Source organism: Phaethon aethereus (assembly GCF_964289735.1).
Source record: "Phaethon aethereus genome assembly, chromosome: 2".
Lineage (NCBI taxonomy): Eukaryota > Metazoa > Chordata > Aves > Phaethontiformes > Phaethontidae > Phaethon > Phaethon aethereus.
Window position 1 is genome coordinate 111,198,335 of NC_138582.1, and position 15,315 is coordinate 111,213,649.

At 36.5% G+C, this 15,315-nt stretch overlaps 1 protein-coding gene across 1 annotated transcript in view; it reads right to left on the reverse strand.

Annotated features, from left to right (window-relative positions):
* CNTNAP2 (contactin associated protein 2) overlaps positions 1-15,315 on the reverse strand; it is a gene marked incomplete at its 3' end in the record, with an annotated part of 1,307,043 nt that overhangs the window by 1,095,698 nt on the left and 196,030 nt on the right. The gene's annotated exons all lie outside the window — the stretch shown is intronic.

Sequence of the window (15,315 nt, forward strand, 5' to 3'; positions counted from 1 at the left end):
GCAAGATAAAATTATTTCTTTCAAACGTTGAAGAGTTGATGCTCCTCTTCCATTTCATGAAATAACTGAAACCAAAAGAGGAAGCATCAGGACCTTATTCACAGCTGTTTCTGACTGACAAAGCCCAATATCCTTCAGCAAACTGAAGGTGAAGCTTAGGAAAAAAGCACAAAACAGGTGGATATAATGAATTTTTTCTCCTCTTTAGGTTTTAGCAGTCAGCGGTTTAAAAGCTATTCTAGCAATCTAAGAACTTATATTATCAAATTGTTAGCTGTTGTATGTGTTGCTCAGCATAATACTTACATGTAGGGAAACAGATTTTCGTTCAGAATTGGGAATATATTCTTTGGCTTTAAGTCATGAAAGTTGGGTCCTGTTTGAATCAATTATTGTAAATATGTAAAAGGAAATCTGAAAACAGATTAATAGGGCATTTAGGTGAGTAGGCAGGATGAAACTGAAAAAATTTATTGACTGACAGAGCAGGCATTAAAAAAAACATCCTGCATTCCTACTTTTTTGCAACTTTAAATGCTCAAACAGTATCCAAGACAACAATTTCGATCGGAAGGTATACATCAAAGTTCCTTCCTTTAGCTTGGGCTTTATGATTTCTGTATTTCATCCATATTGCACAGTCTAATTATATAATTAGCCCTTGTAAGACATAGATTATTACGTAACATCAGGTGTAACACAGACATAATCATTAACATTTCTGTCTGTTCTGAATAACATTTATCAGCAATTACTTTTCAGGGCCTGCAGCCAAACGAATATAAGTAATATGGGTTTGATACATGCAGTGTTCTATGCTAAAATTCGAACACATACTTATTTTGGATGCCCATATTTGTATTTTTCTTCAGATTTATCTAGCAGCCTGCCCTTGGGAAATTGCTGCTGTTGTCAGAAGAAGATGGCAAAAATAGCACAGTTAGAGCAGCAAGTGACACTTATTTCCAAAGGGTTATGCTACACAAAATATGTCTTGCTCACGAGCAGCTAAAGCACAAGGCTTGACAACTGACTATCACCACTACAACAGACTGTAAATGTGATTGCAAGGGGTGGTTCTACAATATTTTAAGAGGGACAGCACTCTCAGTCACTAATGAGTAGTTATATGTATACCCGTATCATCTGGTTTGGTTTCACAGACTGGATTTTATTATAGACACCTTCTGTCACTACAGTGGATCACTGCCAATCTAAACCATTGAACCTGCAGTAAGTGTCTGACTCCTGCTGCAACGCAACTGTTAAAAGTTCTCCCGTTCAGTTTTTCTTTCAGGCTGAAGAAAGCAGGCCATGCTAGAAGGCAGCCATACTATTTGAGCTGTAGAGATGCACATCTGTAGTTGCAATTTTTCCAGCAAAAACTATTATAACAAAGTTTAAAAGTACAAAATGTATTAAACCAAATGCAATAAAAACTGGTAATGTCAGTCTGGCATGGTGTCTGTGTAATTTATCAGACTACTTAGAATGGTGAGCTACTTGTACTTCAGTTTCAATATCCTATTTTTCCAGGAGAGATGATGGATTCTGATAAATGAAAAATTAAACAATTCAATGCCATTCATTAATTATGTTTGAAATATTCGTAAATTTACATATGCAGACTCCAAGCCGACAAAGAGTGACAAACTCTTAATTTTTGAGATTAGAAACTGCAAGCTGCCTTATTGGTACAGAGAAGAACACATGACTGAAGGTAATTTAGCCTGGTATCACAGCTGCTGCTTCTGGGTAGGGTAGGCAGACAACTAATTTAATGCCATACTCTCCACAGAGAAAAATCCGTGTTCTGTCTTGAAGGATCCACAAAGGTATATAAACATTTGGCAGTCATTCCAAAACTGTTTTCTATCTGATCCTTTTTTTTTTTTCCCCCCTAAATGGACTCCAAACATTCCCGAGAAGTATTTCTTTGCCCTTTCCACTACATTCATACTATTTTTTTCCATTCTGGTTGCCTTTTTTCCTCCAACTCTTCCAATATAACTCCAGATATTTATATAAAACTATTCCCTTTTGACCACTCCCTGCTTATTCTTCATATATATTTACAGTTTAATAATCCTTAGGGTTTGGGGGTGGAGACAGTACTCTCCAAGATGAACACAAACAGTTTCTGGGGGGATGTAAAACGTAAAACTCATCATCTCCCCGTTCACCCCACAGGCTACTTCCACTTATCTCGCGTGCCCTGCCCTCTCCCGTCTGCTCCTGCAGTTCCTTTTCTCCTCTGTCAGCCTGGTGCATATAATCCTGGCACTGGCAGTGATGGGGGCACCCTAAAAGGCAGAGAAGTCTAGAGCAACATCTGTTACAGAGAACGGAATGCAGGGGATGCAGGAAGAACTAAGGAAAAAAAAAAGTTACAATTTATGAATTAATCATGTAAAGGACATCATTCTGTTTCTCAGATACTTATGTCTGAAGAAAACAAGGGAAAAGAGACACCCATCAGAAGCTAACAGGGTGAAAATCTGAAATGTATTCTTCCAAAAGGACCCAAAGCCAAAGAGTCTGGAAAAGAATTGCTTCACTGGGTGCATCATTAATAGTGGATCAGTTTTGTGTAACCTGAACCTTTACACAGTCTAGTAACTGACTGCAACAGTCTTATACCATAACCTCTTAGATGCAAATTTTATTTGACGCAGGAAAAGGAGTTGGAAACCTGCCTTCTCCTCTGCCCAAATCCACTCATAGGGAGAGTAAGGGAGAAGGAGAATACAAGGGTGCAGCAAGATGTCTGCTCTTCTAGCAGCCCATTTATTTTTTTGTTTTCATCTTTCCTCAGTTCTTCATAAATATATGTATTATTGTTTAAGGTACCTTACCTTCACACATTGTGCCTCAACAGCTGTTAGAAACATTTTAATTATAATTTCAAAATACTTTGGCCAGTTTTCTTCATAGTAGAAACTGACAGGCTCCATTTGTACAAAATAAAACAAAACCAAAACAGTACACATATAGAATCTGCCATGGAAAGTGTTCCACGTGGGCAAAACTGCATCTTCACGATTTGAAATTAAACCAGAGATTAATCTTACAAGGTGAGCATCTGACTCATTAATAGCAAATCTAGAAACTAAAGAAGCAATAACACTAACTAGACTGAACTACTGCTTTTATCAAAAGTTTAAGTCAATCACTGAAGACCCCTGATTTCCTAAAGCCTAAAGGTCCAAATTAACTTTGCTACTAAACAGGTTCCAGTTTCCTCTAAGGGTTTTCTAATTATGTAGTATTCGCAGTCAAAAAAGAACAGCTCACTGTAGAAAAAGTAAAATAAATTAAAAAAAAAATCCATCACAATAATGACAGCAAACAGAAATGCCAAATTAGTGCATGGACTACATACTGATCCTTTTTGTAACTACATTCATATTAAGTATCCTATTTACAGGATTAAGTAAAGCTGACAGAGTCTGCACTCCATTGCCTCAGAGTATGACAATATCCAAAAGCATGACATGAAGTCTTGGAGTCATATTTCATGCAACATTCTGCAATATAAATGACTACTATTGGAATATATCACAAAATAAGTGTAAACTGTAATTGCGTCTACTCTGAGTTATGTATTAGTAATGGTGTTACTGAAGACTGCAAATGGTGAATCTGTTCTAAAGTCATTTGGGTATTTTTAAAAATTCTACACAATAACTGTAATGACATGCAAAAAGCTCTGATCTAAGTTCAGTAATGAAATTCCATTGACAGATTTTTTTTACCCAGTTCTTATCAGCCAGGTAACAAACAAGATTAACACTTTTAAAATATTTATGGGGCAGGAAGAAAAAGGGACTGTGCTCACACAGAATGTATCACTTCTTTTAAAGAACTTAATGTTCCTTGATTTCAGCAAGAGTAATTTGACAGGACTGACAAAGGGAGAAAAGTAGGTGGGCAGGAAATCTTGATTCACAGCTCTGTCAATTCATCCTCAACCACCTTGTTATGTGGCTGAATAAGTGACAGTTTGGGATATTTTAAACAAACACCCTCATTGACTGTTGAAAACTATTTTTCTCCTCTACAGCAAAATCATTAAAACTCTTGTGAAGAAGCCGTCAGATTTTTCCACTTGCTATCAGAAAGAGCAAAAAGTCAAGCTCTAGCAAGTTTTGAAGCAGATGTAACTTTTTTTTTTTTTTTTTCACAGTACCTACACAGGCTGCAGTGTTAGGACATGGCACTATAACAGAGTAATGGGTATCCACCACTGGGTGTTGTCACTGTCCTGCACTCCTGATGCACTCTGGCAACAAGACAAGAAGCATCAAAGAATGTAGACGCTTATGTCTCGGAAACAGAACTTTCTACTCATTATGCTAAATGACAGTCTCCGTTTACTGCTACTAATGTTTTGCAGGTTGGCATTTTCATGAAAAGAATGAATCAAGGGAGAAACAAAAAGAAAGAAAAAAAACACTTTACCAATAAAAAGCAAAACAACCTAACAGAGTGTAACTCCAAATATAAGCAGAAATAATTTAAACTCAAACTAGTAGCCTTCAGTCACAAGGAAATCCCCCCATTCAATAAATTTCTGGGAGAAAAAAAACCAACAAAAAACAATCCCAAATGCCTTCCTGGTTTCCCACTCCCAATACCACAAAAACCAAAAGCCTTCCACTTCAGGTCAAGTCTATAATCACTGAAACTTCTTTCAAAACTGCTTTCAGTATAAACCAAGACACCAAATATGAGGCATTAAGGCAAGAATTACAGCCTATTCAGTCTGGTCATGAAATACCTAAAGCTAAAATTTTAGCAACCAGGAGGAAAAAAAAAAAAAAATTGGCTTTGTTTTTTTTTGAGGGGAGGGATTGTGGTGGAGTTTGGCAGATGGGAAGAGCTGATGTTTCACATATTCCTGCCAGTATTATCAGCACTAGAGTGAATACAGTACCCAAAGGCATTGATAATGAGTTTTATTTTCTTGGGCAGGTGCAGGTACATACATTAGACACTTCAGACAGATCTGCACCACAGCCAGGAAGATCACTGAAGCTAGAGAAACTACCCGAAAGATTTCTTCATATTGCTACTCTTGCTATGGGTGAATTGTATAGATGTGGATAGAAGAGAGCACAAGGTTCATAGAACCAAATCCTGAATGAAGTGAGCTCAGGAGGATGAGAGGCCTCATTCTGATCTCTTTCATCCTTGCTCTTCAGCACGTTTAAAAATAATTTAACAATTTTACTTAAGTTCTTTAAACATATGTCCAATTTGTAATGCTGGCTTTAAGTGAAATTAAGAGAAATTTGGTTTAAGCATATCAGTAATACTTATGACTTCTTTGCTTTGCACTATTTCCCTGCTTCATTCCTGAATTTCCCTGCACCTGCGCTAGCGAAACCTTGCCATTGTTTCCAAAATTGATTGGGTCAAACTCAGTGATAAAACCAAAGGTAGGTAATGCTTATCCTGGCAGATGCAACAGCATTAGAAGAAATTCAAACACTCCTAAGTGCTTAACAAGATTCCTATTGCCAATGCGGAGCACAGCAACTTCTCTGTTATCACATCTACTCTGAGCATCACCCTGTCATTGTACAAAATGTCAGTATGATGATGAGAAGAAACAAAACAACCTACATTTTCCTCATTTCATGGAAACAGAGATTTTTACCGTAACAAGTGCGCTAGGCACTTTCACATAGCAGCATTGCTAGCTTATCCTCCACTTTTACATGTCTCTATCTTCTAATCCTTCCCCCCCGCCGCCTTACTCAACAGTGATATAGGCTATTATTTCCATAAGTATTCCTTGGCTTTGAAAAGTTAAATCTACTTGAATAGGAACTGCAAAGAGCCATTAAATAGTCACAGATTAGAGCTTATGCTTCTATTCCATTCCTGCACTGCAATGCTGCATTGTGTGAGCAATGACACTTGTCTCTAGTTAAAATGCTGATAGGAGACTGGGTTTTGATCACTGTCCCTTTCAGTCTCACTTGACATAATCTCCCCTTCTTCCCAAAACTCCCCAAACCCCCAAACTTCTCGCTGATTTGGATCTCAGGATGGAGAATTCTTCTTTCCCCCATTCTCCTGCTTGCAAGGATACATCTAACAATGATAAAACATAGAAATAGCTTTCGGTTCAGCTGAACTAGCTGAACTTCAGTTCAGCATCTGAGAATAGGATGCAGCTGCCATCCTGCTCTGTTTTCCATGACAAATGAATAAGCAGCATCATAAGAATTTTTCAAATGATAAAGGGGAAAGTTAGATTCTTTGCATTCTCAGCACTTTTCTAGGAGATATAAGCAACTAGTATAGAGGCTGGAAGTACATGCAAACATACCATTAATTATACAATTCTGATACTCTTACAGTTAATACCATCTTTCTGAACTAGTCCCTCTGACTTCATTTGGACGTACTCTCAGCAAGCTATCATGCCAGAATTCAGACTTCACAATATAGAATATTGGTTTAATATATGTACAATGAAAATATTCAAACCTAGAAAAGCACTAAAAAAAAAAAAGCTGTATTTGTTATTACTTGGAAGCATCATCTAAAGAAAATGTAAATGTGTTTAATATATACACTGTAATATGTATTTCAGAATTTTTTCAGGTGAGAGATATCCTGAAATTGTAAGTTTCAATGCCAGTAACAGTGAGACCAAAAAAAGCAACTTGACTGAAGATACCTTATGCTAAAAGCTAACAAACCACTCCAAGATTACAGTAAAGAAATAAAAAAGTTTTATTTTTATGAAAGCGTCTATTCTATTGAATATCAGCTCTGCTACTGTACTAGCGCCATCATATTAAGAACTTTCATGAACTACTTTGGATTTAAATGGAATATAAAGTATAATGTGGACAAATCAAAATAAAAGAGTAAGTGCCTCCAGGCAGAAAACTCAATAGCTTAATTCTGTGCAGAGTTTTGCAGGTGAAGTTCTTCTGCCAGCCACACATCCAGCATTCCTGGCTATCTTAGCTCTGACCATCCTCCTTACTTCAAGCTGATCCCCTATCTCTGAATCCCTGCTTCAAACTGCTGTGTAGTTTAGGATGAAGTCACAGGATTCTTGCACCTTCACACACAATATCCTTTGTAGTCTTCTCACTTTTTCACATCAACCAAAATTTCCTTGGCAGAATGGAATTTCATACTATTTTTTTTCTGAAAAATGCCAATGGTACCGCAGCAACCAGATTTTTTGTTGTTGTTGTTTTTTTGACCAAATATTACCTATTAAAAGCATTTGCAAGGAAAAGAATATCTAGCTTACAGAGTTTTGAACAATCTTTGAAATGGGTCTCCTGACATGTCATAACCTCTGCAACCTGTACAGTTTACTCCCTCAATTTTCTAATCACATCATTTTCCTAAGTTCTTGTACAAACATCTTAGTATTTATGATTTATTTCTAATCCCCAATTTAGGCAGAAAAAAGCTTTTTTGGACTCTGAATAAAGGACCCAAGAAGCTAATATTTTCTCTTAGCGTAAAACTGCTGTTTTCCCACTTTCTCCCTTTGCAGTCACTTCTTTGTTGCTTCCCATGACCCACTATAATACATTGCAACAATCCATGAAAAAAAAAATCTAGGATGGGATGAACTCATCCTACCAATCAAAAAGCAGGGGTACTCAGAATTAAATCTGGCTTCTTGAAAATCTGGCTTTCACATTTCTGTCTGTTTCTGTTTACTTCTGTGTAAAGTAAGAATGATTAACAGTGCCTACAATCTTCTTGCATTTAAGACAATATGTAAGAAATATTTCTAATTTGCTTTTAGATGTTGAGGAGAAAAATATCAATTAATTTTGCCCAAATATACTAATAAAGTAGATTCTGATTCAGCTTGGTCAACGGAGAGCTGCACTGTCTTGGGCAACTTTTGGAAAAAAAAAAGTCCAAACTTCCGGGTTTGACTGACAAAGTATTTGAGCAAGCCTGATAAAATGAAGGATGACTCTTCCCTTTCTTGCTTTGGTGAAACAATGCTGGTAGAAAGTTACCTTGTCTGACAACTCCTTTTTCATCACCGAGCAAGGAAAGTGCCTGTAAATTGCCCTTCAGAACAGGTGTGGATGGCAGAAATGTTCTTTATCCCATTCTGTTCCTTTTCTCCCATTCACTCTTCATCTTGGATATCAGACAATGCATACAAATATACAAGCACATTAGCTCTTTGTTGGCCTGTCTGCCTTGCAAAAGACACCACAATAAAAGGCCCAATAAACTAGTGAAATAAAAGCCTTGTTTAGCTTCTCTTAAGTTTGGATGAAGCTTTGCATAAGCATTTAAAAGGGATAAGGGAAAGCTTGGGTTAAAGGATCAAACTGACTTAGAAATTCAGTTCATCTTCACTTTCAGTGGACTGTAATTCCTACACCTTGTAAGTACGTTGAAAGGTGTAAGTTATATGTTGTGTTATGAAAGCATAACAAAATTCTGAATTAATTTAGGTACTGATAAAAGATTGATACAGACTGAAAATTAACTTTAGTAAACTTTTAATCTCATAGCTGGCTCAGAGAAGCTTTTCTATATGCACGTCTTGTGCATGTACAGAAGCAGAACTCACTCATCTCTGATAAGTGGTAGTACTAACCGATGCTACTTCAAATAATTTTCATATTTCATTTTGAAGTTGATCTCCTAAAAAAAACTGGATAAATGATAGTCTCATATTCTTTTCCATATTGATGGTTTTTCCAATATTTGTTTGTGTCACATGACAAATACCAATGTCAAATGTCATCATTCATAAAGAGAGTTTCAGGTCCCATTCATATCTTGCATGGTTCTCAGTGGAGTTGCCTTCCCTAGTTCTGTAAAATCAATTGCAGACTTGAAACATTCAGAAGAGATCACAATGAAAGCAACCATTCTCACAAATATTTAGCTCAGTGAAATTTTCTTCATTCTTTAAATTCAAGGAGAGGAAAAGGAAGCAATGAAAACAGCACAGTGGAGGAAGAGCTGTTACAAATCATTTACAACAATGTTTATGAAACATCCACAGCAAGTTTCACCTGCAGAGCTCTAAAAACATTTACCAGGTTAATACAGTATTTATCAATGTACCTCTTAGGTGAGAGATATGTTTATCCCACATGTAAAGCAAATGGACAAGAAAAGAAAACTATTCATAGAATGCTCAATATCAGAACTATGCAAGAGACAGCAGAAAGTATCTTTGGAGAAAGCGCAACAGCAAATGAGAAATTATAAGGACCTTGGAAATCACTGTATGAATGAACATGGAGGCTAACTATGCTTCAGGACATTGTACTTCACCTATTGCTTTTGAAGTCAAACACATACAAGGCTTAACACAAAGTAAAAGATAAAAAATGTAAAATCCACAAAATGCAGAACTATGTAAAATCTCAGCAGAGCCATGGCGAGTGTAGCAATACTAATAGCTGTTTTTCGATCTACTGCTAGACAAATCTATTGCCTGACAAGAAAGAAAACTCATTTTTTAATATATATATGTAAAATATATATATAAAGCACACTATATATTAAATTTTACATGTTTAAGTGAGAAAACACATAAAACTTCCCTGCAAAATCCACCTTCTCTTTGGACACTGCTGTCTGAAGATTTTTCATTCATGAAATGCATTATTAGTAGCAGAAACATACCCGCAGACTAAAATAGTCAACTGTTGAGTTAAAACACCAGTATTAGCAGCATAGTTTTGATAAAATTTTACCTATCATTCCACATGGAAAAAAACATTGATGATAGCAGAGAATGATTTAAGCCAGTAGTAAGAGATGCAGAATGAGCCAGCAGCTGAAAGGAATTCCGAGCAACAACACCAAAGGTAATGCAACTGATCCCTTCCCACAATTTTATTTATTTGTTGTGAAGTATTTATGTGACGAATAGGCTCTGCTTTCCTCTGATTACAGATTTAATGTAACAATTATCAGACGAAAATTGTATGCCCGGTGTTGTGCATAAGGTCAGACTAAGTTAAAATGATAGTTTCTTGCTCTTAACATTTATAAATCATTTTGAATGGATGTTTTGCTGACTGTTAACTTACCAGACTTTTATTTACATTGCAGAAAGAAGGGGGATCTAAAATCTCAATTAGACATTCTATAAATACCAATAATATGCTCAGTAAACATTATTAAGAGGCAGGCAACCAAATGTAGGATGACAGAAATGATAATAGATTTCTTAATTCAATTTATGTACAGCCATTCAGTGTAAGGAAACCTCATTTTTCCTGAGCTGGTAGTAAAAAAAACCACCTTGTAACTTTCAAGTTTCACAAAATGAATAAAACAATACAATATGTTCACAATTCTGTATCATTCATAATTAATCTAATATCTTCTAAGTGTCAGTAAGATGGGGCTACGCAAATACAGAGACAGATCAAGAAATGTTTTGTTGGAAAAGACAAGATTAACCTCACACATTTATATCATGTCACATTTTCAGACACTTTCTCAAAATTTTGTGAAGAAACCACCAGAAAATCTTCCTATCTCAGGAAGTCCAATGTGCTACACAGCAGGTGTAGTTCCAGCTCCCTCTCCTTTCTGCTGCTGGTTCACAGAGACTAGCAAAAAGGTGCCAAAATAGGCAGAGCCATCAATGTCTGGGCATAAGTTTGCTTCAAACCAACCTTCACCATCTCTAGCAGGAGCCAGGAACATGTCCATTTGTCCACATAACTTCATAAATTTACTATTAAAAAAGACAGAACACATTGGTCATAGGAATGTTGAACAACTGCCAAAACCATTTTCCTTCTAAAACCTAAAACAATTGTTCAGCTGCATAAAAACCTCCAATGCAAATAAACCCTGTAAAATATTTACTCTGTCTAGAGGAGAAAAGCTAAAAATAAAATAAAATAAAAATTAAACAAAAAAAGTATCTGCCATACTATTTCTAAAAATGGGTATTTTGGGGGTTTGGTGGTTTTTTAAAAAATGTAAAATTATAGTCTTAGGACAGCATCCAGGGGCAGCAGGAGTTCAGATCACTCAGCATGAGCAGCTCTTTCCAGCTTTTAAGTTTCTCACTGAATAGAGCTGCTCTAGTAAAACTCAATGCGTGATAAGCAGGTGCCAGGCAAGAGCTCCCAAATGTCCATCTGCTCTCCTAAATTACACAGAATCACAGAATCATTAAGGTTGGAAAAGACCTTTAAGATCAAGTCCAACCATCAACCCAACACCACCATTCCCACTAAACCATGTCCTAAAGTGCCACGTCTACACGTTTTTTGAACGCTTCCAGTGATGGCGACTCCACCACCTCCCTGAGCAGCTTGTTCCAATGCTTGATCACTCTCTCACTAGAGAAATTTTTCAAATAAATTTTTTATTTGACTTTCTTCTTTTTCTGATGGCTAGTATGGTGATCATGACACTGTAAGTATTCCACACCAGGTTTCCCGAGACAAGTCTTGGTTACTGGACTGATTTATCATGTTCAGTCCAAGTGTTGCCCAAAAGCTAGCAGCAGGAATGAAAGCAATTACAATAGAGGGCTGACGATGCTTACAAAACAGGATGCACGTTTCTAAAAGGGCTACAAAAGCAAGTTTTGAATCACCTTCAGGTTTACTTTCCTTGTAAAATAGACAACTTAGTAGCAAAACTGACCAATGGTGATAATGCATGCAAGATGTTAATGGCAGTTTTAGACCGGAATCAGATACATAAGCACAAGAGAAGCTTCAAAGCACCACAGATTTGGAAGTGACTGCGGTGACGAAAAAGAAATACAAATGGTATCATTTCCCCTCAAATTTCCTACTTCAGTTCAGACATTCTGGAACTTTTAGATTCTTTAGCAATATCAGAACAACAAAGTCCTGCAGAAAACAGATGGGAAAACCTTCATGGTCACTGAGTCATTACGATCCTTAAGGTGGCTTGCTAGCCTGAAGACAATGACACATACCCATTCCTTATTGGCCAGATATTTCAAGATTTCCTAGGAATTTATGTGGAGATGTTCATACCAAACATCAGGTTGTTAGCCAAAATCTGCAGGAAGTACCTTTGTTGGAATTCACTCCCACCAAGTTTTCAGACACAAAAATAATACAATACTTGTGCTTGGCAACTGATGGGACAGCCACAAGGCTTAACTGCTTTCAGTAATTCAGTGCTTGAGAGGAAGTGTTGATATCAATTTATTTATACCAGTCATAATAGTTTATAGCAGTTTGAAGGTGTAGGGAACATCCCAGACTGTTTGCTAGCTCTTCTACCTGCTCCAAGAAAGAATCCTCTCCCCCTTCCTGGCATTTAGCCATCATCTCTCTTTTTCCTTTTTCCTTCAGGAAGGTTCAGAATTAAATCTTCAGTTCAGAAGAGTAAAATTACTTTTGTTTGATTGTCTAGGATTAAAAACCATACACAAAAATTTTGGTTTTATCTATTTTTTCCATTTGCACCTAAGCATTTAAAAATAATTTGTTCTACAGATACATATTTCATCTGCAGATACATGAAAATCTGAAAAAATGCTTTCAGAATTACTCAGACTACAGTAAAAAAGCTGTGATATTTAAAATCCAGAAAACCCAAAACATTTTATGACCTCTCAGGCAGCTGGAATAAATTATTTGGAGAACTGTGCTGGTCATGCAGACTGCTACAAAGCTAGAAATTACATAAATTAACAGTTTTCAGGAAGAGAAGGTAGAGGATTGCTTTAATTTCATACAAATTTTCCTTTCTAACATTCTAGGAATCTGTGCAAGTATGTATACATACAGAAGTAATTGAGCCTAGGAAGACCATTTCATAGAGGCCAAGCCTCATAATATACAACACCAAAATAACATTAATCTTTCATTCTGCAGACTCATCTCTCTTACATCTTGCTCCACAGTAAAAGCCTGGGAGCATGAGGAGATGAGCATTATACTGCAGCATGCTTTCAGTTCCAAACACCTCAAACAATTTTAGAACTGCAAATACATACATTTAAGACAGGGACTTTATTGCTGTATAAGAAACATACAGAAAATAACAGAGAGTTACAAATGATACCAGGGAGACAGTGTGCTTTTCTGTTTAAGCAGGAAGCCACAAAGCAAGAAGCCTAGTTATTTGATTATGTCAGGGTAGTCTCAAGTCTCAGTTTCATCACCTGTAGAAGAGTTTAGTATTAAATTACATCAAGTATTTCTAACACCTCAGATGAAAAGCAAAGTAGTGCAGAATATCATTAAAGATACCTATTCTTGACTTGGGGTTTACAAAAAGATTGTTCTATTATTTTTCTTACTATACTCATCTTTTTAGAACACATATAATTGCATTGCTCTGTGTGATTTGATTATGCGCAGGGGTAGTGCCTAGAATAGGCTGGAGGCCTGTTTTTAATGTACTTATTACATACCCACAGTAAACAAGTTGCTCTGTGAAGAAAGACAGCAACAAAGCTTGGTTTCTGCAGAATTTGTATACTTTGCCTGCTAACTTACTACTGGATAGACCAAATGTCTGTATATGCCTTGCTTGCTTCAGAAACCAGGCTGTAACTTGTGAAGTATTTAGCTTAATTCTATTTGCTGCTGATGTAGGCAATCATGGTGGTTTGCTTTTCAGTGGGAAAAGCATTGTTTTCCCTGCTCTAGATAGAACAAAAATGGCACCACTGTCACTCACCTAGCCTTATGTGGCTCGAAGTTTCTACATACCACATAGGACTGTTACAGGAATAGAACTGGGTTCAGTGCTATTTCAGATGGGTTTCCATCTTCACCACCTTGCGATAAAGAGCAGCAGTGAGACAGGTAACCACTGAAGAACAGAAGGCATACCAAAAGACAGCAGAATGATTTACAGTATTTATGTAAGTAATGAAGTTTAGCAGCTGCAGGAGTACTCTTTAAGAAAATTAGTCATCAAGTTAGGTTAAAGCCAACATAAGTTATGCTTTATTAGGTTGGCTCACAGCAGTAGTGTCAGCTATTGGTATTCTGCAAAAATGACCTTGATACTAAGTTCAGAATACTCTATTACACACGCAGAAAGAAACCAATTCAGGTATATTACATTTTAAATGATCACACTTAACACGGGACTGAACTAGCTTCTTTTTCAAATGGACACATTATGGCAACCTTCAAAGAAGGTATTCACACTAATAGACTTTTTTATTATGTAATTCGACACAATTTATGTTTATATGGTGTCCTTCACACAAGTATATATATAAAAAACAATCTCTGCCTTCAACAGTAAGTTGAAGTGAAGACAATAGCAGGCAATCACAACAACACAGAGTGACTGTCCTATGGAGAAAAATGATTGTGTTCTAAGTAGACAGCAACAAGGAGAAATGGGAAAAAGCCCCGACTACATTTGATGGGATACTAGAACACAAGATTGATAACAAAGTGACCACATGAGATGATATGTTTATTGTGAATTCTGAAAACCTCTTCTTGTGTTAATCCAAGACAATCAGGTTGTCAACCAGGGAGTCAAAAAGGTTAATACATAATGATAAAAAAGTGGAATTGTAAAGAGGAAAATGTCTTTTTTCTTTTCTCTGCACTTCTGTCTTTCAACAGACACTAGTGGTAATCCAGAAGTTGAGCTGAGACTTTTTTCTCATCTAGCAGCTTCCTAAGTGGAAGAAGGAATAATCAAAATGACAGCTAAACATTGTTACTTCCTCAGGAGGAAAAAAAAAAAAGCTACCAAACTATACAGGGAAATTACTGAACAGCACAGTATTATTCTTTCTCTGTGTATTCTCAGAAGGAATGATAGATGACTGCCACAAACTTCTGCTTTTCAAGTGTGAGGTGTGACCCCATAAAAATGATGTGAGCTACAAGTAGAGATGGGGCGACAACTTACTCTTTAACTTAGAGAACTTTAACTTATTCTTTAACTTAGAATCCACTGAGATTCCAAAGAGCTATAACCATTGATTTAACCTACTTTCAATGTTCAGTTCTGAACAAACCCATTTCTAACACTAATGATATAAGTTTTAAAAAGTTCTGTTATGTTGAAGTCTTCAGACAACACTTGCAGTAAAAGTCATGGCTGCAATTTCATGTTTTAATCTTTGCCTTATCAAAGCTGTTATCCCAGACTGCTATATCTGCACTGGTGTATTTTTCTGTCACGTAAGAAAGGACCCTTGAAGGTTTATTAACAGTAGTGCACACAAAAAATACTTGCAATTATAAACAGAGAAGAAATACTATCACTAGCATGCCTTCTTATACTAGGTTCTGGTGTAATTCATTGGGAACCAATGCTGAAACTAGCTCTTCAAGTCTGAAGAATACA